General features: G+C 40.8%; 1 protein-coding gene across 19 annotated transcripts in view; it reads left to right on the top strand.

Annotated features, from left to right (window-relative positions):
* The window catches only part of LOC108613886 (Glucose transporter 1), a 95,448-nt gene that overhangs the window by 22,100 nt on the left and 46,546 nt on the right, over positions 1 to 26,802 (top strand). For all 19 annotated transcript variants that reach the window (XR_016270038.1, XR_016270037.1, XR_016270039.1 and 16 more), the window contains exon 3: positions 20,597 to 20,712. The gene's annotated coding sequence lies outside the window, so the exon portion shown is untranslated. The remainder of the gene's footprint in view (positions 1 to 20,596; positions 20,713 to 26,802) is intronic.

The raw sequence follows: 26,802 nt of genomic DNA, 5'->3' as shown, positions 1-26,802 counted from the left end.
CCTATTTTTGAAACAATTCTTGCTTAGACATTTCCTTATAAACTAAATATGAATGTATTTTTAATTAAACATATTAAAAGTATAATATCGGATTTTAATTAAATTGATTCCATGTACAGCAAAGAATATGTAGCAGAGGATAGCTGTACTATCGTACTAACACTACCATCACTATATTGCTAACAGTGCCATACCTAGCCTTAACAGTCCTGTTGCAGAAAATTTTGCTAAATAGTTGTCTCACTCTAGCACATGAAACTAAAGGCTAGCTAAACAAAAATCTAATAACAACTGGAACATCGTTTAAGGTCTATAATTGTGCGTAAATAAATTAATGGGTAAAACCTCAAATAGATTAAACTGATGCAGCAAGTGAATTCGGATTTATAGACTGGCTTCATGTGGTATGCATATGCAGCTCTGCCATTTTCTTGAAATAAATATAAAATTTGAAATAGGCTTGTATTGTTGATATACTTGAGCACTTAAGTTAACGTGTTACCCATAAATTTATTTGATTCAATTTTTGTTTTGCCTTTGCTGTATGTCTAATTAATTTGGCCACATTAATATTTACTGGACCCGCTGCAAATTTATGTCCGTGGGCTAATTATGCCAAGGGCTGTGCCGTTGAGCGCACACGAGCACCCACACACACGCACACACACATGCACAGAGTCAGACACACGCATGCATTGTTGCCTTCAGCATTTCCGCTTCATTTAAATTAAAAGCCTATTTAAATGTTAAATGCAAAAAAAGTGGCTTTTAATTTCATATTAAATTGTATAAGCAATTACCCAACGTAAATGCAATAAACATGGCGAATTTATTTTAATTTTCATACAAGCGGCCAGCTTCCCCGGCCAAAAGGCGCCATTGGGCCCAGTCAGCAGCGACAACGGCATCAGCAACATCAACAACAACGACAACAACAACAATTGCAGGAGCAGGGCAGCTGTCAGCATGGCTGGTGCCGCTATAGTTAATGCTCAAAGCCTTTTACAAAATTAAAGTCCGAATTGGATGGCCAGCTAACTAGGTGGCCGTTGGGTGTCAGTTGCAACTGCAACGCAGCCTGCAATTGGCAATGGACTGCAAGTGTTTGCTATCAAATTAATTGGCACTAAAATTAGCACGAACTTCTGCTGCTGTTGGTGTTACTGCTCTCATTGGTGGTGCTGCTGCTGGTGGTGGTGCTGCTGCTGCTGGCAACGGTTGCTGCTTTGGCTGATTTAGTTGCCACTTTTCTGCCCACTCTTATCCACTTGGATCCAAGTGTCGGCCGCCTGCTGCGTTTTTCCATTTGCACTAAGTACACGGATTTTGCATTAATGCAGCAGCAGCAGCAGCAGCAGCAGCAGGAGTAGGAACAGGAGCAGCTCGCAATAGTCTGCGAAAGGAGACACTGCGCACTCACATGAATCATTCATTGATTTAATTACAATGATTGCCGAGCGCAGCGAATCAGGCAGGTGCTCGGCAGTCCCTGCGCCAGTTGCCACCTCTATCAAGTGTTTAATTAAAAGTGCTAATGCAAAATAAATAAGCGGAATAGCTGACAGGAAAAATCAATTTGTGCTAATAAGCACAGCCCTTCCGCCGCACAGTCAAGTTTCAAATTTATGCTCCACTCAGCATAAGCAGAGCAATTTTCTATCATTCAATTCGTCCTTAAGGTTCTACCAAAGGCTAAGGGTAAATATAAATGGAAATATTTCCGCAATGAACTAGTCTTTTATAATTGCATTGGAATTTTAACTATGTGGAATTTGTAGCATGTGTAGAATACGAAATCAAATAAACATTTCATTGAAAACCACTAATTAACATAGAAATTATTATGCGAAAAGTTTGGCCAGTTGGCCAGGCAAGAATTTTTCCCTAATGTGCACACAGCTCAAATATGTATGTGCATTTTTGTCTAGTCTAAGAAATGCCATGAAATGAAGCATATCATTCAAGTAGGCAAGTGACGGTGTTATAGAAATAATTCACTTTGCAGAAATATGCCATTATTTCACATTATTTTTTTTAGTAAACATATTTATAGAGGTTATTTAATAAGGCAGATCAGTTGTTATTCACAATATCTCCAATAAAAAATTAGCTTCAGTATTCGTAAATGTATTGTTATATTTGGGTTTATACGTTGAATGACTTCGGCTTCTACAATTTAAACAGAAATCTAATAAATATTTAAAGATAATGTCCGTCCCATATTACAAGTTATACAAATTTTAAACAAATTATCTCTACATTAATTGTACATTTATTTTGAGGAATATTGCTTTATTATTACTATGGACAACAGTAAAACTTCCACAACATAAAATTCCCATAACTCGGTATGGGGTTCGGCTCTATTATTAATTTACCTTCCCTTTGTTGTTATAGTTATATTTTTGATGTACCGGTTCTACACTTAATTAATATATATAAAATACAAAAAAATTATTACTATTATATATTTTTATATTATTGCTAGTATCTGCATAGCTCTGTTTTGGCTAACAAAGCCCAATTATATACCTCAAAAATCTTATTGGGAAACGTTTCGTTATGAATCGCTAATGGCATCGTATCATTTCGTACATCTTAATACTCTTTGCCCATTCAATGCAAACCCATTCACAAATGGCAATCATTGAGTTCACATTCCCAGCAGCCAGAGTGCTTGCTGATCACCCAAGTGCTTAAAAGTCCATGCATATCTGGACAGGTGCAACAGCAGCCGGCTGTCTGTACAAACAGAAATAGAATCTCAATCCGAATCCCGACAGCCCTTCAGCAGCCCCGCAGCCCACCAGCCCAACAGCCCCACAGCCAGCAATGGCATTTGCTTTACACACACAGTGCCGACACCTTTTCGAATCGTAACCACTCAATGCAATGCATACAATAATATTTTTTTCTAATTTCGTGCAGTTCAACTTTGTGGGTCTGGCCCTTTCGTTGTCTGTCTGTCTGTGTGTGTGTGCTTGTATAGCTGTGTGTAATGCTCTTTAATAGCATTAGTCGTGTTGCAAAGGTTTAAGCCATTGCCCATGCGCTTCTTTTTGCACATTTGCTCGTTTTGCAGTGTCTTCGCTGCGCTTTCATGCCACTTTGATTTTACTTTGTGCATTTACCACGGACGTTTAATAGCTGAAAGGTAAATTGCACACAGTTTTCCGTCTTGCCATAGCAACAGCAATAGCAACAGCCATTGCACAGCAACAACAGCAACAACAGCTGCAACAGCAGCAACCCATGCTATAAGGAAAGCAGCAACACTTCCGCTGCCATATCGTTGCTCGCTGCTCGGTGCTCGTTGCTTTGCTTTCGACAATGTTGTTGTTGCTGTTGTTGCTGCTGTTGTGGTTGATGTCGGCTAGCACGGAAATCATTTGATTTGCAGTGTTCGTGCGCTGTAAGGCGATCAAAGCATTTTGCCAAAGCTGCGACGCAGACAGCCAACGAGGCTTTTGACAAAGGCCAACAAGTGAAATGCAACCAAAATATCAGAAATGCATTTGCAAACATTTCAAACGATTTGTCAACTCCAAAGAGTCCACAATTTGCCAAAGATATTTTTCTGCTTTGCTTTGAAAAGCCTTAAGTGATTAAATCAGAAATTATTGCTTAATAATTTAATATTAAATTAGGTATATGAAACAAGCATGCCGAATGTATTTATGAGGTAATTGTAATTAAACTTTATTTGCTTTTAGAAAGGAATTTATTATATATTATTCGTATGGGCCTCAATTAATAGATATGAAGTATTCTTACAAAATGCGTTCGCTCTTGGACTTTATGACTTTAAAAAGTGATTAATAAATCAATAACTTCATTGTATTAATTGTTTTCATAAACATTTTTGGTATTTAATATAAGACAAAAATATCTTATATTATATTTAAAATCTCGCTTGTCTATTTAATTGTCGTTCGCAAAGGCGTGGCATAATTGAGATGAGGTCTTCTTCCTTCAGGCTTATAGACGCTTTCAGCATGTATTATTTTTCATTTTTATATTGCCAGCTTAAGTTTGTGGCACAGCAAAAATCTGTCGATTTTCGAGGGCCAATTGCCGGCGAAATCGTTTATCAGCATTATCGGTGCGTGCATTTGGCTATCGAAGAACTTTTTGCAGAATAAACGCGTATATAAATTAAACTGCACTGACAGTTGAATGGCAAAGCTAAAATGATTGGCTTGGCTATAATTCAAATTAATGGCAGATTATGCCACTCAAACTCTTTTAAATGGCCAAAACTCAGCCGAGCAGTGGCAGCAAGAGAGATGCCAAGTGCCTCGCTGCTCGGCGTCCCACAAGCCACATGCTGTGCGCAGCAAATTGCAATAAAAAAGAGAAGAGAAAAACTGAAAATTCTCTAGTGAATCTGCTCGGCTGGAGGATTTGCTTTAACTGGGATAAACTTGCATTGAGCCACATCATTGAACATGCGGAGTTTAGACAATCTTTTGTTTCTATTGGCATCAGTTAGAATTTCTGCTGAAGCATGAATCCGAATTAGCGAAAAACGAGATTGAATTAATTATTTACAGGGTGTTTAAAATACTAAACTATATTTTCAATAGCAGGCTAAAACGCATGACTTTATAAATATCCGACCAGCTGCAGGATTAAGGGATCGGCTGTGATTGTGTGTGTAAATATATGAGTGTGTGTGAGTGGGTGTGTGTGGTGCGTGTGATATTTACTGCTGGCTGCGTTCAACACGACGTATGCGTAATCTGCGCTTAGCATGCGAAAAGTCAGTCATAAAAAAGCCATCAGCTTAAACTGTTGCGGCCATAAAGGTTAACACTGGCAACAAAGCAAATCGCAAACAGAAAAAAAAAAAAAACAAAAACAAAAACAATGAGAAAAACAAGCAACTACAACATCAAATGGCTAAACTGCTTAAATTTTAACGAAACAATGAGCTGAAACGGTTTGCTCTGAAAGAGAGAGATCGAGCGATGGCGAGGACACGGGCCTGGACGAGGGCGTGGCTGAGGGCGCGGGCGAGGGCGAGGGCGAGGGCAGCGAGACGAACACATTCCGATGCGGGGCACACGCAAGTGACGGCCATGAAAGCGTAAAAATGTAAAATTAACACGCAGCTTCTGGTTTTAGTTTTGTGGCAAACGGCAACTGCAGCTACAACAACAACAACAACAACAACAACAACAACGGCGACTATTTTTCACAAAACAACAACTGCAGCTGGCAAACCGCAGCCATAAAAACCACACAAAAGCAAGAATGAAGTTGTTGCCGCTGCTCACTGCTAGCCGCAAAAGCGCTTGAAAAATATGTTAACCACAGTTAAAACAGCGCCAGGTCAAGCGTGCAGCGCGCACAATCACACACACAAGCGCGCGCACACACACAAGTAGAGTGAGTGCCAGCAAGGAAGAGACACGTGCGGCTGCCTTAAACGCTTGGCATGTTGACAAATGTTGCAGTCGACGCCAAATGAGCAGCACCAGCCTGACGCTGACCTCGCAGTCACAGTCGCAGTCACAGTCGCCGTCGCAGTCGCAGTCGCCGTTGACGTCTCTGTCGCTGGTAGTTTAGTTGCGCCTGAAAGCATGCTGCTCTTTTTAATGCCGCTACTCTGGACTGGTGAGTGATAAGCTCCGCCAACGCCACCGACTGACATTTGTTTTAATGCAAACGTCATCGTGTGGCAGCTCTTGGCTTGGCTTCTCACTGCTCAGCTCCGCTTTTTGGCAAGTGTTAAAATTTAAACACACCCATGACATTATCAAACTGTAGGCGTGGCGAGTTGGCTCGCTTTTCCTTGACTGCTTGATTGCGATACTCGAAAATATTATTTGCCGCTGCTGATTAGGCTAAGTAACAATGAGTAGTAGTAGTATATCAGTATATACTAGACCTACTTTAGCATTATTTCTTGTACAGATTGCAAAATATCTATAGAGTGAATAAGGGCAGGCATTATCTATACAAATATCCTAAGTAAACTTTGATATATCCAGTAAGTAAATGGAGATATATCCATCTGCCTGTTCGTTTGCTATTGTACTTGTCTGCTTTCTCGTATTGCTTAGTAACTTAATTCATTTCGTAGCCTTAATTAATAGTGTTCTTCATTATCCACTCACGGCAAACATATTTGTTCACAAAACTTAATTACATAACTGTCATAAATTCCAGATACAGGACTTCAGCCATTGCCGCTTCATAGCTTTAATGACATGCACGTATCTGCGGCCATTCCATAGTTCGCAAAGTGCCATGCAGTCCTCTATTACTTACTTATGTGATTATCCTATTGGAAGCAGCATTAAGAAGGATTCATCGAGCTCTCTGCTTTCAGTTGCTCAAGTCGGGCTTCGCCTCATACACTATAAATTGCAGCGAACTGAAAATGACCAGAGCTCAGCTGGTGCTTGTCGCGTCATTTGATGATCCGTGTGCTGGATTATGTTGCTGTCACTCCAGGACGCCACAATGGAGCATGGAGTGTGTGCTTGAGTCTGCGATTCACAAAGCGCATAGGAAACTTGCCAACGTTGATTATTTGTGTGATGCGTACGCATTTATGTTCTTGCTCGGCTGGCTGTTGTACCTGTGCGCTCTGCGCACGTTTCGTACCTTCGCAATTCATTAGAGAACGTATTGCATTTCAATTCACATTAGATGCACTCATTGGGCATTCAACAAACGTTTGCATTCAACTTCAATTGTGCTGTGCAGTCGATTTTTATTGATGTTTTTAATCAGCAGCAGTTGCAGTTCTCAGATATCAGCCAGAAAGCAATTTTACTAGAGTTGAGCTCATTCAAGTTTTATTGCATTGCTCCCACATCCCACAGATGCACACAGATACACACACACACACACACACGTACTCACACCTATTAACAAAGTTTCATTTGTGATGATATATGCCTTTTGCTGCCTTTGAGATGCCTGTGCTAGAGGTTCCTTTCGGCTCGGCGTGCGTGTCTGCTGCCACGCCCACTCACCACGCGCCCCACACTCTGCATGTGTAGAGCATCTAGCGGCGTCTGTGTGAATCCAATTTGATTGACGTTACGAGTTTCTGCTACTGATTCCAATTGCAATCAATTTACTTTTGTGCTCTTCGTATCCGAGTTGAAAACTTCATTAGAAATTTTCCTTTTTTGCCAGCCTCGACTGCCATTTTATTTTGCCTTTTCTCAGTGTATACGTGTGTGTGTCGGTGAGTGTGTGTGCGGGTGTGTAAGAGTATCAGAGTATGTGCATGTGTGTGTTTTCCTTCTTCTTCTTTTTTTTATTTCAATTTCATCATTTGGCTTTTTCTGCACTCGTCACGTTTGTTTGTTGCTTGGCAGTTTCCAGCTGCAGTTTCAGCTGCAGCTGCAGTTAAGTAGCCAAACTCACAGAGCAAGGAAAATGCGAGAGAAAAGGCAAACGAAAAAGAAAACTTGGCGTCATATGTGAAAAGTTTGTCTGCGGCTTGAGGTTTTTTCGATACGGGTAATGATTATAGCCGAAAGTTTGCCTAATATACAGCAGCATATTTGGCCTTAAATTTATCGTGAATAATGTGCGTTCCTCTTAAATTTGCAGAGCAGCCAACCAGACCAATAGCTTCATAGTTATCAATTATAAATTAGTGCAAGCCCGCAGCTGATTAAGCCATAGTTATCATTGTTACTTAAACTGAAGCCAACTGTGCACTCACTTTAGCCAACTATGCACTGACTTGATTTTATCTTTGTACGTTTTGTGATATAAAGTGGATGCCGATTCAACTTTTATTAAAGGGCATCAAATACAGTTTGAAAGTTGTGAAACACATTTTGCAAAATTAATCAATTAACTATTTAAGCGATGAGCTTGTAGATACAGACAAGCTGAACGTCAGCCTCAGTCCAGTACGCCTTGCGATACTATTTAAAGCCATGTTGACTATATCCTGAGACTTGTTCTTAGAATATATATATCATTGATTAGTTAATGGAGATTTTTGTCATTCTTTACGTCAGTCAGTAGAGAAGGTTAAAGGAACCACGAAGAACATACTGTCACTCTCATGCATTACATTGCTTATTTCTTGTGGTTCAGTTATTGGTATTGATTTTTGTGAAGCCCAATTATATCTAGACAATAGATACTATCTGACCTTTATATTCAGTTTGAGCTTAAAAGGGCTTTATATACAGAATATTTTAAATTTAAATTAAATGCATGCACAAGTGCATTTAATAATACTTTTTTTTGTTGTATATATTATTTAAACAAAATCGTTATATAATTTTTATTCTAATTTGTATATTAATTTGGCGACTTAAAAAAATGTTTTATGATTTATAGAATGCATTTGCTTAATTGATATGCAGCATGTATGAATTATGAGTTATATTATAGCATATTATTATCTAATTTAGAAAATTAATAAAATTAAATATGATTTATTAAATGCATTTGCTTAATTGATATATAAAACGGAGAATAAATAATGAATTATATCACAGTCTATTTTCTATATCAATTAAGTAATTGCATTCATGACTCATATGATATTATATATATTAATTTAATAAATTCATTCTGCAGCTTATTCACTATTTTATATGTCAATTAAGAAATCTTAAATAATTAGAGTGGAGCAGGTCAATTAATTTGCTATAAAACTGAACCAACCCGTCTTTTTCAATTTAAATAGTTAAGTCCACTTTCATTGCTAAATATTGCATTTTATGCTGCTCGGATAAAATATGACGAAATATGATTTTTCATGCTGGTTAACTTCATAACAATGTCATGTGAGGAGGGCGAGGATCCAGTTAAGTTTTTCGAGCCATATTTACTAGGGAAAATGAAATACTCCAGTGCATATATATTTTTATTATTTCAAATTAAACAACATGTGTTGGATTTTAATTTGCAACGTAAATAAAGAGTATGCATGTAAAACATTTTCCAGTTTCCAGTGGTTGTTGCTCGTGTTGTTTTCGACTTGTTTTTATACTCATTCACGAAAGTGAATCAGTATATTGGTTTTGTGCAATGTCCGTCTTGCTGTCCGTCCGTCTGTCCGTCTGTCCGTCTGTCCGTATGAACGCAATCTATTTCGGCGCTATTGAAGCTAGAGACTTGAAATTTGGAACACATACTCGTGTATATCTCCGATTTATAAAGTGTTAAAATTTTCCCGATCCGCCCACTAGGGGCGTGGCAAATCGGAAAATGCATTTTCCGATATACCAGAAATCATGTTTGTTGAAGAGCTAGAAAGCTGAAACTTGGTATGTAGGTCCGCGTTGACCACCCAAGATCACGAGCTATGGCGGATATATCTACGCCCATTGGGGGCGTGGCAAATCGGATAAAACTGTATCTCCTAAAGTTGTAAACCTAGAATGCTGAAATTTTGCACGTCAGCTAATGGTATGATTCTATAAAGTCTGAAGATAAATTATAAGTCTACGCCCGTTGGGGGCGTGGCAAATCGGACCTGAAGATATAGTGATTTTTTAAATTCTCCTATATTTTGGACACTATTGATGGCAGAGACCTCAAATTTTGTATATATACTCGGACTGATCACCCAAGACCAAAAAGTTTTGTCGGATATATGTCCGCCCACAGGGGGCGTGGCAAACCGCAAAAGTTTATATCTCCTAAAGTATAATAGCTAGAAGCTTCAAATTTGGATAGTTGAGTTACTGGTAGCCTCCTCTATCGATTCCCCAAAAATAATTTTTACGCCTCTTTAGGGGCGTGGCATATCGAAAAATACCCTGTAATTTTCACATTTTTTTAGGGTAAGCATTCAAACTTTGCAGTTAGGGTAACGTTATCTCTTTCTAAAAACTGACCAAAAATGAGGTGTCTACGCCCAGTTGGGGCGTGGCAAATCGGAAAAACCTGTATATTCTACAGTATTAGAACGAAACTTAACTACTAAATTGTTGATGTGATGTGAATGAGTATTCCGCAGTCGGTAACGCCCGACTGCAACGTTCTTACTTGTTTTGTTGTTGTTGTTGTTGTCATTGCTGCCGCTTGGTCAGGTGTCGCATCAAATTGAACATCGTGAGCGCACTTTTGTTGTTGTTATTGTTGTTTTTGTATTTTTTTATAGCCGCGTCGCAGCAAAATGGCAGCACAAAAGTGGCTCTAATATGTATAAACTGCAATAACAGCATGAGCTGCAACGGCGGGGCGGGTGGTTGGCGGTTAAGCCAGCCAAGAGTGGATGCAACAAACGGTCAAGCAATTGACATGCCTATGAACCATCAATCACTTCAAACTGACTGGCCGCCCGCCCGCCGCCACCACCGACGCCGCCCGAAGCGTCCTTGCAGTTGTCAGTGCAATCAGCGGACATGGACAGTGGGAAAGCAGCATTCACAGCCAGTTGATTTACGGCCATACTGTGTCTATGTCAAAGAGCATATACATTTTGTCATTTAGATAGTAGTGGAGACTATAATCGATGTCTTTAATGGATCGTTTAACAGTCAGTTCTATCTATGCTTTCCTATAAATTATTACACACATTTTCATCTTTAATGGCGTCTTTAAGTCCTCAAGAATATGGATGTGTATCTGTAGTATCTATGTTTTCCTAAAAATTATTATACATGCTGTTATCTTTAATGATATCTTCAACTCCTTAGAATACACAGTATAACGCATAGAATATAGAATAGTTTCAGAAACGACAGCTAAAATTATATTTATTCTAAAATATACTTACATAGTATATTTCTATATATAACATTTATTTAGTGATACTTCACTCAATACTCAATATTTTTATTTTAATTTTATATGGGCTGTATAAGTTAGCTGAGCTATTCTAAAAGTTTGAGAAGTAATTTACAATAGTCAACGTTAGTTAATATATATTAATTATTAATTAATCAAAACAAAATGGTAATTCAATATATTTTTTATTTCACAATTATAACAGTCCCACATTGATCGTATTTAAGTTCTTTAAATAGCGAAGAACTAATTGGAGAACAGCCTTCATTTAAATGTTTTCTATAAACACAAACCAACTGCAGGAATTAAAGTTTTCAGCAGACTTTCATACTTGATTAGGTAGTTATTCTTATGAAACAGTTTTGGACACATTCATAGTTGCTTTTTGCCTGCTCATGCGTGTGAAGCCCTCGACCAATAACTGGCATTTCAAGTGTAAACCAGCCTCGACTTTTCAAATATTGTTACTCTTTCCACTTGACTGGATGGCCGGCGGCGCTGCCACCGCAAACAATGTAAATTATAAAAGCAAAACGAAGGCAGTTGACCAACGTTTATTGTTTTTCCTTCTATTTTCATTTTTTTTTGCTTTTCTCCGTATTTTTTTGAGAGTTTTGTTGAATTTGAAGTGCCGACAGGCAGCCTCGTTACCCTTTTCGCACTGCTTTCAGCTCTCTTTTTTTTTTTTTTTATCAGCTATCTCTGTGTGTGTATGTTTTTTTTTTGGGTCAGCAGCAATCATGCCATTCTGCTGTCAATAAATGCTTGCCCACTGCTGCCACGTCGACTGTCAACATTTTGCAGTTATTTTATCTCAGTGCCCAGTGACAATGTCATAAAAGTGCAGCTCAGGTGCAGGACAAACATTTTCGATTGTCTCTCTCTTTTTTTGTTGTTTTCTTTTAATGTTCCCTACCTACTCTCTCTCTCTCTTTCCGTATGTGTGTGTGTGCTCAGTGACTTTTTGTTACATTGCATGTACGCACAGTTGCATTTTAATTAAGGCCAATAGATTCAGCGCTAAAAACACACAAAAACCAATTAAACCAAAATAACGACAACAGCTACAGCAACAACAACAACAGCAACAACAATAGCAACAACATTTACAAAAACAATTGCGACTGCCAAATAAAATGCAATTAGAGGTCCGAATCAGGGGACTAAATTAATAGCTAGCTGCACTAGTCCATGGCGAGCTTAGCGTCAATGCGGCGTATGCGTAACGTGAAACATTATGGGAGCAGCTGAGTTGTGCTCGGCGGTTGGAAGCCGCAACAAAGCGGACAATTTGCAACGTTAATGTTCGTCCTCGTGTCTGGCAAATGAATGCTGGGACATGCTCGGAAGGCCAAACGCATCCACCACACACACACACACACACACACACACACACACACACACACACATACATACATGCAGTCAGAATGGGACTGTGACTGCGAGTACTTCCAAGTAATTACAATTGACGATGGGTGAGTATCGCAGGCCATTCATAAATGCATTTAACGTGTCGCTGTGGCTGTGGCTGCGACTGCGGCTGTGGCTGCATCTGCGCCACTGAGGTACTGAGGTACTGTGCCACTGTGGCAGGTCAGGTGAACGTGCCACAAATGCAACTAACAAGGAAACAATTACGCGTTGCAGCTGTCGCTGCCGCCGCTGCTGCTGGATGTCAGTACGGAAAATCCTATTAGAAATGTTGTTATGCAGCGACGCCGCGAGGACGGCAAAGCGACACGCGGGACTATCTAACTAATGAGCAAATGAAGTCGATTTGAGGGCTATACGAGCTACATGCTACATGTGCCTGCGTGCGTACGCCTGCGTCTCTGTGTGTGGCTTTCGCAGTTTTAGATATGAGAAATGTTGATTGCAGTTGCAGATAGCGAGCATCTGGCAGGAGGCAGGAGGCAGAAGCAAGAAGGCAGAAAGGGCGTATACGTAATATGCGCAACGTTGCAGTTTCGTGTGTTCTTAATGCTCGGTAAACTGCCCTTTGTGCTGTGCCCCCTGCCAAGAGGGTAGTGCATAATAGGGGACACTTATTGCTGTAAAACTTGCCACGAAATGAGGGTAACTAACGAAAACTAACCAGCTCTGGTCAGAAACAAATTGCCGTTAGAAATTGCAATGTGAATGCAATTTAATAGGCAAATGCATATGCGCCATGGATTATGGGCAAACTTAGGAAATACCTCTCTTCATTGGCTCTGATGGTGAGTCATACAATATAATTAATTTACACCCAGTTGCAAATGGTCGGCTCCTATCTCCGCATGGCATAAATGTTTTGTCAAGCATTAATTGCAACATTTTGCTACACTTGGGCCACACACAAATACACAGACACACGCACGCACATCAAATCGCTGTAATTATTAAAGTAAGTGCAATTCAAGTTCAGTGCAGGCGGGCGCTTGTACTTTGATTGCTCTGAGGCCCAAAGCCTACTTATTTGATTAAATGCGCTTAAATCAAGCTACAGCTGCAAGCCACAACTCATTTAACTGTCATGCACTAAATAACGTTGCTGTAAATCTACATGGCATAATCGCACGCACACAAATGCAGGCCACACACCACTGTGCATGTGTATGTGTAGGAGCTATGCGCATATAATGGTTATGGCTGTACATAATACATATATTTAGGTATTTGCCAGGCGGCCAGGCCTGGCTCTGCTGGATATAATGAGATCACATGACATATAATGAGGTGCGCTGTTAGCGTCGCTGCTTATTATGGCTCAATGTGTATGTTTGTGTGTGTGTGTGAGTGTGTGCATTTTGATAGCAGCGACTAATTGCACAGATGCCAACGATTCAAATTCAATTATTCAAGGAATTTCATTAATTTCAAATTAGTTGAGCGAGCCAGTGGCAACACTTAAGCTAAAATACATACACATAGGCACACACACACACACTAACACGCGCACACAGAAATTTCTCACGCCCATGGCCACGAAATAAGGCGAAAGCAATGCCGCAGCCGTGGCCAGCGCCGAAAAGCGGGCAACACTTTTCATAAATATTAAAGGCAAACGCCATATAAAATATAACGCATACCACATGTTGTCCGCAAGTGCAGCCAGGTGGAGTAGTAGCACAGCAGCAGCAGGAGTAGCAGCAGCAACAGCAGCTACAGCAGCAGGAGCAGCCCTGTCACCGCAGCGGCAACAACACTTGTTGGTTTTGTTGCTGTGGCCAGGCAATCTGCCACGACACTGAACACTGGACCCACATGGCCATGGGCCTGGGCACAAAGTTTGTTTTATGCAGCATTTTATTGTTTTAATAGTCCAGAGACGGCGCTCAAGGGCAAGTGGAGTCGACGAAATCGAAGATGTGTTTGCGCAAGTGCGCGCACAAGACGGCTAACCACCAAATGAACGTAGCAGTAGCACCAGCAGCAGCAGGAGCAGGAGCAGCAGCAGCAGGAGTAGCAACAACTGCAAATTGCAATGTGTGTAAATTCACACAGCTGTGCCCCGCCCGGATATAAAGTCAGACCTGACAGTCGACAGACGGCAGACGGCAGACGGCGGCCATGGTGGTCATATTTAATGTGTGCCTGGTCAACGCCTGGTCAGCTGCGCCACTGTTCGGTTAACTGGGGATAAGCTGCTGCTAGGCGGCTGGTGGCGGGTGGTGCAGCTTGCATTTTTTATGCGCCCACAGCTGACAGCCATGGCCCAATTTGCATATGTGTGTGTGTGCTCAAACATACAAGTGGCGTATGTTCGTTGATGTGTGTGTGGGAGGGTGTATGTGCTGCAGGTGTCAAGCCATGGACAATTTTTGTGGCTTTGATTGCCTTTTCTGCACCAGAGTTATGAATGAAGTTTAGTCGCAGTTGAGTTGTGGCCACATCATAAATATGCCAGGGCCTCCTCACACACACACACACGCACACACACACAATCAGGGTCTCAAGCAAGTTTCACGTGCTAAGCAGATTGGGCGCATGTGTCTGAGTGTGTTTATGTTTGCAATATTTGCGTTCAAACTGCGGCAATGCAATGAAAACATACGAAAAATGCAAATAAATCGCCATGTGTGTATTCATGTCTTGTGTACGTGTGTGAGTGCCCGTGTCTGTATGTGTGTGTGTGTGTAGCAAGCCACAAAGATACACACTGTAGCAGTAAAAACCAACAGCGGCAGCTACAAATAAAAGCGCGCAAGCATAAAACTAAAATAAGTAAAAGCAACTGCGCTATTTGCTAAATTTTTCATATAAAACAACAACAACAACAACAAATACTAATAAAAATAAAATAAAATATACAAAACAGAAAAATGTAAATAAAACCAAAAAGGCTGGCGCAATGAAAATATTTGTCCGTCTGCGAGAAACCGCAAATTCTCTAATGAAATTGAGGTTTCATTGAATGGATACGAGGGCAACGCCTCCTGCGAGTAATATTTTGTAAAAGTGTATGAAATATTAAACCAAAATAGTAAAGAAAACTAATGCATAGATTTAAAAATTAAATAAATTATTGTCGGATTTCGTTTTGCTTTTAGTAGCACTTTTCGCAAGCCTTCTTAAAATGTATGAACTAGTTGTGATTATATATATATTATATGAAGAATATATGTAGCACAGTTGAAAATATATGATAATATATGAACTCTCTTAATGACGCAAATATTATTCATTATAAACGGAGATCACAAATTGTGCTCTATTCTCTATTTATTATTATTATATAATATGATATTATATTTTATTAATCAAGCCATCAAGCAATCAATATTATCAAGCCTTCATTGCATATGCGAATGTTTTTTAACTAAATATTAATTATAACTAGACTAAAATTTCTGCACTTTAACTATTTCAATTGCATGCTTCAACTCTTTTGCACTGAATTTTACTCCGTGTTGTTAAGATACCAAATTAGATTGGCGTGGATTCATGGGATGAGGTGGTTGAGGTATATTTATTCATGAGTTCCTTAAAGGTTGATTAAAAACTCAGTCTTAATAAAATAATTATTGTAGTCTATACAAAGTCGTTTATGAGCATACGCGATCTGATCAGGTAACCAAAGGATTTTAGAATAAACAAATATATCAAATAAATGTGTTGTGAATTAAATTATATCAAACGTTATTTCGAATTTAGATATCTGTTTTGCACCCCTGTAAGTTATTGAATAGTCGCAGCCCTGGTCTCAAGCTTCGATTTGTCGATCAGTTAGTCGTCAGAAAGAGCTGAAGAACGGCAGCAGAACACAAAATGTACATTTAGAGTAAAAAGCGAATAAATTCTGAAAAGAAATCTCACTATTAACAGTCCAACTTTTCGCTTAAGAATACAAATTCGTAAGATATGCCATAAAATCTCCATTATTTATATATTTTTCAACTCAATTGCGTTATGTTGTTTATGTCTTGTAAACTTTTTAATGAAACGAACTTACACAAACAGGTTATTGCCATAAACAGAGAAAACCGAGCTGCTTCATTGGATTTAAAACGAATTGTTGGCGGTTGAAGTCAACATTGTATGAGTTTTCTCAAGCCAACCGCTCGACAGGTTAGTTGGGGCATCTCCAGCACTAATGAAGCAACTGCTGCCAGACCCGTTTGCATGGCAAATAAAATACGTACTATCTGCTGGTGAAAACAAGAAGTCCTGCAGCATTTTTACCATAGCGCAAGACGAACAATAAAAATTTACAACCAGCAAAACGAACCTACGAACAAAAGCAGGAAGAACTTCTCCTCCATCCAATGCACCGTCCCATAAACCAGAACCAAAACCGCACGGAGCGGCAAATGAGAAGTTGGTCGGGCAGGAGCAGCGGAGAGAGGGGCGAGTAGACACCCAAAAAAGGAACTCAATAAATTGTCATGCAGTAAAATGTAGTTTTGTGTAGTGTGCTACAAAAAAAAGAAAAGAAAGCTGAAAGGACGAAGCCAACGGCGGTTGAGGCCAAAGCGGGAAGCGCGACATTGTATCAGCGGAACAACGCGACAACAAAAACAAAGAGCTGCAACAAGAGTGCAACTGTGGCAAACATAAAGGGGCACACGTAAAATGCCAAGACAGCGCCAAAGTGCAGGAGGCTAACCAATGCATATGCACACAAAAATATATATGTATATGTATATGTATGTATGCATAACAAATACATGCACAGATGTGCGACTGTGTGCCATCTGACCGAAAATCACATGTTTGGTTGTAAGGGAAGGATGTGATTCAAGTTGCAACAGCAACAGCAACAGCAACAACAACAACATCAACAACAGTAACAGCAATAACAACAACACGAGCACCGCCTGTGACATTTTGGCATTTGTACTGAGCAGCGCCAACTCCTGCTGCTACGTTACTTGGCGCCCCAACCGCCTTCCTGTGCGGGGCTTGTCAACGTTGTCAGCGTTGCTGCTGTTGAATTTTTCATGCCCATTGCGCGACATAAACTTGGCCTGCCCCTAAATTAAGGCGGTTTCGCTTTATTGGCCAGCCAGCCTGCTGCCATTGCTGCTCTGCTGCTGCTGCTGCTCTGCTGCTGCCGCTCTGCTTGTTATTGTTGTAGTTTTGCTTGTTTTGCCGTTGCTGCTGCTGCTGCTGCTGCTGTTGCGGCTTCATTTGGCTTTCACGTAAATGTGCGCTTAGCGTGGCCATGTAATTGAGAACTCTCCGTTCGCCCGTCTGTGCCTGCGCCAGTGCCAGTGCCAGTGCCTGTGCCTTTTAAGTGTATTAATCCTTTTTATATGCGCACAAAGCCACAAACGTAGTCGAACTTGAGATGCCGAAAACACACACACACACACATACAGATAATGGAATGAAATACACAAAATTTAAGTGTACGTGGTGCATGCTCGCGTAATTCTCTTATTTGATGTCGGCTAAAATGGTGGCTCGTTTATTTGGCTAAAATTGCATTAAAGTTGCATAAGTGCACATGGTTTTAATATTTAATTTGGCAAAGAGCTTTCCAAACAGCGCCAGAATTCTTCACGCCGTTCACACTTTGCTCTCTCTCTCACTTTCTCTATCCCTCACTCTCTTAGTCCGAGCTGCTGTCCTGCCGCTATGCACTTAGCGCTTGCCTTTGTCCAACTCTGGGGCGATAACGTTGACATCCACGCTTAATAATATCCTCTTCGTCGTTTCCTAACGCCGAAAAACAAAAGCGCAGCAGCCAGCACAGCAGTACAGCGTCCGTCCTGCTCTCGTCCTGTTTTTCCAGGTCGTGATTTTTCCCCAGTTAAGCTCCGAAAAAAGCGCAGCGCGCAAATGGAGATAAAAATTTGCCATGCCAAGCTAAAGGAAACGACAAAAAATACAAAAAACTAAAAACCAACAACAGCCAAAGTGCAGCAAAAGTATTTACAAAGCGTTATCGTGATGCGACCCAAACAGCCTGAACTCTGAACTATCCCAACCAACCAACCAACCAACCAACCTGCCCCCACCGACCATGCCCACGACTCACGACCCACGACCCACGACCTGCTCCGTCCACGGCTACGGCTCCGGCTCACTACCAACACGTTCGCCTATTTATTTATTTTTTCTGCTGCTGGCATCTGCTTCTCTAATTTCTGTTGCTCTGCACTTTATAAAAGAGTTAAATAAAAACGCGATACACTCGCAGCAAGCGGTGCGAAAAGCTAAATGGAAGTATTGAAAGGATTTGTTATTTTATTAAACCACCCCAACGAAGAAGAAGAACGGCCGAGTCAGACTTAACTTAAATGTAGCAAACACTTCAAGTGTAAAGAAATCAATTTCAGAATTTCTGCCAAAAGAAAGAACAAAGTTTTATACACTGTTTTGTCTGCTTTACTATTTCAAGGCGACTTTACTGAATAATGCTTTTATTTTTATGGGATGAAATATTTCCAGATTAGTGTTTGTTCCTTTTCGGAGAACTTAAACCAAACTGATGTTAATGAAATACAATTTTTTTTAAGCTTAAGAAACGAGCACCGTAAATAAGTTAGGGGAAAAGGGATTTATTAAGTATCGTTATAGAAGATAAAGTTGAAGCGATTATTTTGTATATTTTCAAAGTCAAGACAAATTTTGGATAAAAAACGCAGCTTAGTGTAGAAAAGAGTTATTGCGTATAGCTATTGAAGATAAAGTTCTTGCGGACATTTTATATATAAGTGGTGGGTATAAAAGAGTTATGGAGTATAACTATCGATGATGAAGTTTAATGGGATTTATCGTATATTTCAAGTCAAGTAAGGTGCAGTAGGTCTTGAAAGTCTGAGACTTCCTCCAGTTCTGCTGCAGGAGCTACAAATCTAGTCTTTAAGACCGAAATAGAAATGTTAGAGAATAAATGAGTGTTAGTAAAATTAGTTAGGTGTTTGTTATTTATTGACATTTTACTAAGAACATCAACTGGCAAATGAGATAAGATCTTAAGTTGTTTAGTCAATTAATAAAACATATATACTATTATTTTTAAGGAAACTTAATTCAAACAAAAATTTTTGAATATAACTTGTGGTGATTATGGATGATAAAATAAAGGAATTTATGCTAAACGGCAGAAATGAGATATATTGTGTAGATACAGGGCAGTTCTAAGGGGATATCTGATTTATTCTTGGTCAAGATCCGGTCAAGTAGGTTTGCTATCTGCCACAATACCTGGACTGGCTGGCTTGCTTTTATGCTGCAGTAGTTAGACGCGTAACAAGGCTGCTTGAGTGACAATCTAATCTCTTGAGATGTATTAAAGTCGGTGTAATGATGTTTGTGCTGTAGTTGAAACATAACAAAGTTCATATACCTACTTCCTTTTCTAGCAAAAGCAATAAAATCAACAGCTTTTTCAAATGCATTTGGAGTTTGTCTCGGCGTCTTTCCAACTGGCTTTGAGTGCTCCACTCAGTATTCAGCAGCGGTGTCAGTAGCTTGTGCCATCCCCTCGGTGTGGCGCGCCTCATCTTCTATTCCATTTTACAATTTACGAGGTGGCAGCTCATAAGTTTAGAGCTCGTCAAGCGCTCGGGCATTAAAGTTCGTTGTTCGCAAAATAGTTTCGCATTTTTACAGCTCAATTAAGGCGCCAGCTCAGAGCCAATTAAAATGCGCAGACAGCCAGCTGATTAACCTTGTTACGGCCATGCATACAGATACATATTCTGCAAATAGAGGCGTCTATTTGTCAGCCATAGGCGGCGCATGGAACTATGCAATGGCCAGCAGCAGGCCTTAAACCTTTGAGCAAGTGACCGTCGCGACGAGTCGCCAGGTCACGTGGTTGTTGTTGTTGTTGTTGTCCTCGTCGGCGGCGTCGTCGTGGCCGTCGTGGTCGTAATGGTAGTTGTGCATGTGCGAGTGCAAACATGACGTCATTCGCACAGTGCCACGCCCACGCCATTCGCAATCGCCCAGCAAATGTTGGCACGGTAATTGTGTGCACTGCACCACGCTTCGGTTGGCAATATTGTTATGACCAAAAACCAGGTCACAAAGGACTTTAAACTACGCTCCGCCTACTCCTAACCACGCTCCCTCCCGCCGACTGTTATTCGTTGTTATTCGTTTTTCTTGGCCTCAGCTTTCAGCGCGAACGCGCGCGCATATTTTATTTGATTTATATAAAAAGAGAAGAACAATAGTGCATAATTTTTGTGAATTTACTTACTTTAAGAATTCGCGCTCGAGAATCCTTTGTATCCCACTTCGCTTTTTTTTTCTTTTCATTTTTCGTTTTTTTGTTTTGGGCAGCTCAAGCCGCAACTGCAGCAACTGCTGCAACTGCAGCAACTGCTGGCTGCAGATTTCTCAGCTTTTCGCTATTTTGCATTTAATATTTATGCCGCATATCTCCACCCTGTTAACCCCCATCTTCTGGCTTTTGTGTACTTTGCAGGCATGCATCAAGCTCGAAGCGCTCAACTGCTCAACTCGTTGCGACTTGGCGACTTGGCTCAATCCCTGACCAGGCCGGGCCCGGCCATGGGCTGTTGAATAATTGATGCAGTTTTGGTAAGTGCATTTTGAGAGAGTTCTGTTCTGTAGCTCTTTAGTTCCTTAGTTCTTTAGTTTCGTGGCTGTAGCCTCAAATCGCTTGGCATTTCATTTAAATGCAAGCCGGGATCTTTCCCGTTAAGTCACAGCGTCTGACAAATGAAGTGTTCAAAGCGTACGAGGGGTTCGAAGCTTTCGAAGCGTTCGAGGCGTGGCACAATCCACATGCATAAACCAATACGCGCTGCTGCTGCTGCTGCTGCTGTTGGTTGGGCCAACGGTAGCATTTACGCGCCGGATACGGAAATTGTACAACAACAACAACAACGACAACAGCAACAACAACAATGAACAGCAAAATAGCATCGAGGCCAACGAAAAAATGGCGTTAACAGCACCTTCACAAAGCCACCCATACACACAGCGCACACACTTGCACACACACACACACACACACTGGGGCCATACAAATGGGAGACAAGAACGCGCATTGCCACACATATTGTCCACTATTTTCACACATTTGAACGGCCATTTGAGGGCAGGGCGAGCGGCTGGGGCTGTAAAGCGAAGATTGGTGTCCATTATTTTGGGTCAACCTACGGCCATCTCTTTCTGGAGCGTCTCCTGGCTGTTGCCGTCTCGCTGCGCACTGGCTGCCGATGGCATCATCAGCTCTGCCATTGAGTTTGCCGGCGCAAAGTGTTCATGATTATGCAAATGGCTATGCGAGTATATTAAAAATTGAGTACTCCAAATTGCACTGCCCGAGACGTAGTAGGCGTACATTTGTAAATCTCCAGCCAGCTTAACTGGGGATAAGAATAAAACTAAAATAAAAATACCATGCATAAATATATATGTATATTATTCAATTCCAAGATTCACTATTGAATAAATATGTATGCAAATATATATAAATAGATAAATGATAAATAACTAATTATCTACGTATGTATATATAAAGAAAGAAATATATTTATGTAAATATGAAAAAGATATATATAAGATATCAGTAAAAAATGATATTGGTTATATTCCAAGTCAATAAATCAAATTGAAAAGAAAAAGCCCTCCTCCATAGCATCCATATCTAGAATAGCATAATGCAGCCATAGCCCAACTGATGTATTTATTAATGGACAGCTATCAAAACAGCTATCAGCAAATCCTCGCCAGCCAGCCACTTCAGCAAGAGGTTAACAATCAAAGTTCGATTTGTAGATGATAACGCTGCGTATACGCAACGTGAAATGGCCTGGGGCTATCTGTGCGCTCGAGCGGGTCGCGTAAGTCTGTGAGTGTATTGGCAGTTCGTGCACTAAAGTTTCTAAGGACGTTGTTTATGTATGCATTTGCTAGCTTTATCTTAATGCTGTCTAGATACAAAATTTTCGTCTCTGTTGCTGTAGCTGCTCCGCATTGGTCAGGTTCCTCGGCTTGTTGTTGTACAAGGCTTTTGCTGTTGTTGGCGCACTGCTTATCCTTATCCACAACATTGTCGTCTTTCGTCATTGTTGTTGCTGTTGCCGTTGCTGTTGCCGTTGCCGTTGCCGTTGCCGTTGTCGTTGTCGTCGTCGTTGTCATCGTCTTTGCCTTTGCCTTTCGCCTTTGCCATTGCCATGCCTTTCCGCTCGTCGTTTGTTTTGTCATTCAATTCAATGAGGCTAATGTCCGTTGAGTTTTGCACCGCACCTACAGTTGCAGATACAGCCAGCTCAGCGCGTTGTTGTTGTGTTTGTTGTTGCTGGTGTTGTTATTGCCCTGTCTGGCTTGCTCCGGTCTGGCTGTGCTCTTGTGCGTCCATTGCTTCCCATGTTGCTGTTGAAGTGCCATTAAGTTTAGTTGTCACTTAGCCTCTTTGCTTTTATATGCCCGTTGCTGTCTGCCGTCCGTAGTCCGTTGTCCGCTGTCCGTCTGCTGTCCTAGTGCCAGTGCGACGCGTTGTTGTTATCCTTTTGGCTTCAACGTCTTAAGCGACTAATACCATGGCCATAAAAATGTCCAACTAATGCTTTAAAGTGTGCCAGCCAATGACAAAACCCAAGTCGAGTCAATTCGCCGCAGCCAAGGCAAGGCATGGCAAGGCAAGCCAAGCCACGACAAGTCGAGTCGAGATGAGAAGAGTCCTGTTTAGAGAACATCAAGGCTCATTCCAATTCTGATTCTAAACAGCTGCCGGCTTCCGTTATCGCAACGATTCGGCTTTTCATCGATCGTTTTGCGTGTTTCAGTTTGTTTGGATTGCAGCTTAAAGCTTTTGGCAACTTAACTCGTTTTCCTCTTGCTTTTCATTTCGATTTCTGTTCCCCCACTTTTGTCCAGCCTACAATTGCGTGTTAATTTTCACACAAACACCGACGAGCGCACACAGCGACGGACACAGTCGCTTTTATAGCGTACGCTGTTTGTGTTTTGTGGTTTTTATTTAAGCCGTTGCCTCAGCCAACGTTCCCCATTGCTGTTACTGCTCCTGCTATCCTGCTATCCTGCTACTCCTGCTACTCCTGCTACTCCTTCTCTTGCTTTTGCGAATCTCTTTTTGTCATGTTTGGCTTGGCACTTATTTAAATATTTGCATTTTTATGGCGGAGCAGGACACGTTGAGCCTTTTGGCTCATTAGCAGATAGTCGAACGGCTGCTCTGGTTAACCGACATCCGATGGGGTCATGCTGCTTACAGATCGACTCGCTTATGCGCCAGCTGTGCTAATTGTGCCACAGTTTCGTTCCAATGAAGTACATGCCATTCAATTAGCTTGGCTGCCGGAAAAGGCGACTTGAAACTTGCTGCGAGAATGGAAAAACATTCGCAAATTTTTCGATCAACTTGCCGTGCCACGATTCCCGATAAACCGCCTCATGCTGCATATATTTCGGCAATCATGTAAACAAGCCGCGTCAATTTGTGTTTTTGTTGCACTCAGCAGCGCCCGCCAGCGGCAGAGAACAACAAAACATCCTTACTTAAAAACATGTCAAAATTTGCAAACAGCAGCTGAAACACTTTACACTTTAATGGGCAGCTCGTAAGGCAGCTCGGCTGCTCGGCTGTTCGGCTGCTCGACTGACGGAAAATGCATTAAAAATGCAGATACAGCTGCCGGTTGAAGGCGGCGTGCTACAGTCATGTGCAAATTTCAACTTGTCAATTTATGATTATGGCACCTCATGAACCGAAGCAAAATGTAAATTATACGCCAGCGACGAAATAAAACTCGAGCGAATAACAAGTGAAATTGCTGCCAAGTCAGCTTCTGTCAGTGTGTGTGTGTGTGTGTGAGTATGTGTGCTGTTGGGTGCGGACTGCTAATTTAGTTTTTATTGTAGTTGCTTGTGGTAGTCGGCTGAATGTCTTCTCACCAGCCCCCAGCCTGTCTGCCCTCCCGACTGCTCCCGCTTGTTACTTTTAAAGGTTCTTAACGCTGAATTGACTAAACTCACACACACATACGCACACATACACACACAAACGGAGCTGTTATGTAAATTAGAATGAGTCGCTTGCCGCCCATCGGTGCTGCTTCATAATGCTGTTCAATCGACAGCCACCGCAGCGCAGGTGCACTGAAATAGTTGCTCAGTCCTACGAGCTACGAGTACGACCTGTTCAACACACGAATATCAAATGTCCTCGGCTGGGGAAGCAACTCAATGTCAGATCAGAAATGTCAGGCCCGGTTACCAAACTGTCAATTCGTTTGCATGTCAAGTCTCTTTGTGCAGACAAAACGTAATGACGTTCGGCTACGTTTATGAATCTGAATTTAATGCCGGATTTTAATGTGCATAATTTTCATAAAAATACATTTGTAGCCTTGCCTTGTCAGCATGAGTCAAATAGATATTTACTCTCAATGCTGTGATAAAATACGAATACTGCAAGATATTCAATATTATCATATTCAATATTGAATAGGTTTTAGGTTTCTGCTTGCACATGAGATTTATTGCATATAATATTTTTTTAAAGTACGTAATATATCATATCATATTGAAAGCAGACAAAACATATCGGGAGTGAATCCCTTGTTGAAGGGATGATAGATTTATTGAGTGTAACTAACACATATAAAGTTTTTTATGTAAAGTCCTGTACCAGTTTTGTTGTGGAGACTAACTTATCTACATACATATATACTACAGTACGCATATACGTGGCCAGACTGTGAGAATCTAGTTGAGATATAGTTATTAAATTCAAGAAACAGCTGACTCAAATGGTGTCTGGATGCTCCAATATACGATAAAGCATTTGGATATATTGTATTTACAACAGTAAAATATGTTCCATTTAAACTATATATAAATATTTAAAAATTGGAAACAAATAATTAATACGAAAATCGCATACCAACTATTTCTAAAAATTTTACATTAAATTGTATAACAATATTTCAGGCAATTTTATTTGATTTATTTAGAACATATATTTGTAATTGCCTTTCAATTTGAAATTGCAGTTCTTAAATTCTATACAGCATTTGGTAAATTTTGGTCTCGTTACACAGCGCGCAAAAAGAGTTTCGTTCGATTTCACGCTCGCATTTTACAATGTTGCGGCTTTCAAATTAATAGTAAAGCCATCTAAAATTCCATTTCGGAATACACTTACAGCCAGCTAAACCTTCAAAACAATGAAAATGAAGTTGCGAGTTGTTATTGCTGCTGTTGTTGGGCGGCGGAAATGTAAATGAATCTGATTGTGAGCTTCTACGGGCGAATCGCATATAGTGCATGGCCCGTGTAACACACACACACACACACAGGCACACACATGCATGCACACCTGTATGTGAGGCATAAAATTTGATTGTGATTGAAAAGTGTAGCCTACTTTCGGGCCGGCGCATATAAAATGCATGTAATCAAGCGAAATGGCGATGTACTGCCATCGAGGGGCAATCGTGACGGCTGACGGCGGACGTTCGACGGCTCATGGGTGACGGGTGACGGGAGTCGGCAGGGAGTGTCGGGAGAGAGTGCATTTGTGCACGTTAGCTACCGCATGGGCCGCTGCTGGTTGCCCGCGCCCTCGCCCGCGCCCGCGCCGCTTGGCCAGCACAATAATTGAAATTTGATTTGATTAGTTTGCATTTCGATTTTATGCAGGCTTCAGTTTCATTTCGCTACAATCAGTGTTCGTGTGTGTGTGTGTGTGTGTATGTGTGGGGGTATTGCAGAATCAAAATGATATATTAATTTCGTTTTTGCGTGCTTAATTGCAGCGCCTTGGTCAAATCCCTTTTTAATTAAGCTCCTTACAAATCGACCTGAATTGTCTGTCTCTTTCTTTTATCATTTAACAATTAATGAAAACCGCCAGGACGCCAATATAATTGAACTATTTGGTTTTCATAATTGAAATTATGCGCAGACAATTCAATAATAATTACCTGGAGACAAAGCGTGACAGAAAGAGTGAAATAAGTGAAGAAAGAGAGGGCACTGAAGGCAGTGAGAGAGGGAGAGAGAGAGATAATCAAAGGGGGAGAAACCGCTGCTAACGTGTCCTGGGCCTTCTGCGGCAGCACTCAGCGGTATGTAAAAAATTTAATTAAGTAACTTATTGTTATTATTTGCATTCCCTTCTGTTGCTGCCTTTGTGGTCCTCGGCCGGCCAGGGCAAGATATTCCGGTGCATATTTCTGTCGATTTTCTTTTGTGTGACGCAATAATTAAATAAATATTTGCACACGGCAAAAACAATACAACAACAAATGAATAACAATAATAATAATGCATAGTATAAAAAGAAGAAATAACATTTATGATATTGTCAATATTGAAAAAGTGCAGGAACTCCGCTCTTAATGGAATCGTTGCGGTGGGAGCGATGTGAATTGATGATGCCCACCATATTGATAAACAGTAAATGGAAGATTGGAAAATGATGAAAAATGCGCTGCACTTTCCGCACCTTTTTGTGTGGCCAAGTGGAAAGAAGAAAGAGGAAAGAGCAAAGAAAAAAAAAAGCAAAAAAATAGAAATGAAGAAAACGCACAAAGATTGTCGAAGAATTTTCTTTTTTATGAATTATGACATCAGTTCGTGGACGCAGCTGGGGCGCGAATAGGAACGGGAAGAGGAACAGGACGGAAAAGTCAA

Source organism: Drosophila arizonae, chromosome 4, assembly GCF_054131065.1.
Source record: "Drosophila arizonae isolate 15081-1271.41 chromosome 4, UAZ_ARI_1.0, whole genome shotgun sequence".
NCBI lineage: Eukaryota > Metazoa > Arthropoda > Insecta > Diptera > Drosophilidae > Drosophila > Drosophila arizonae.
The sequence above is the reverse complement of the archived record's forward strand: the minus strand, read 5'-3'. Positions and strand labels throughout refer to the sequence as shown.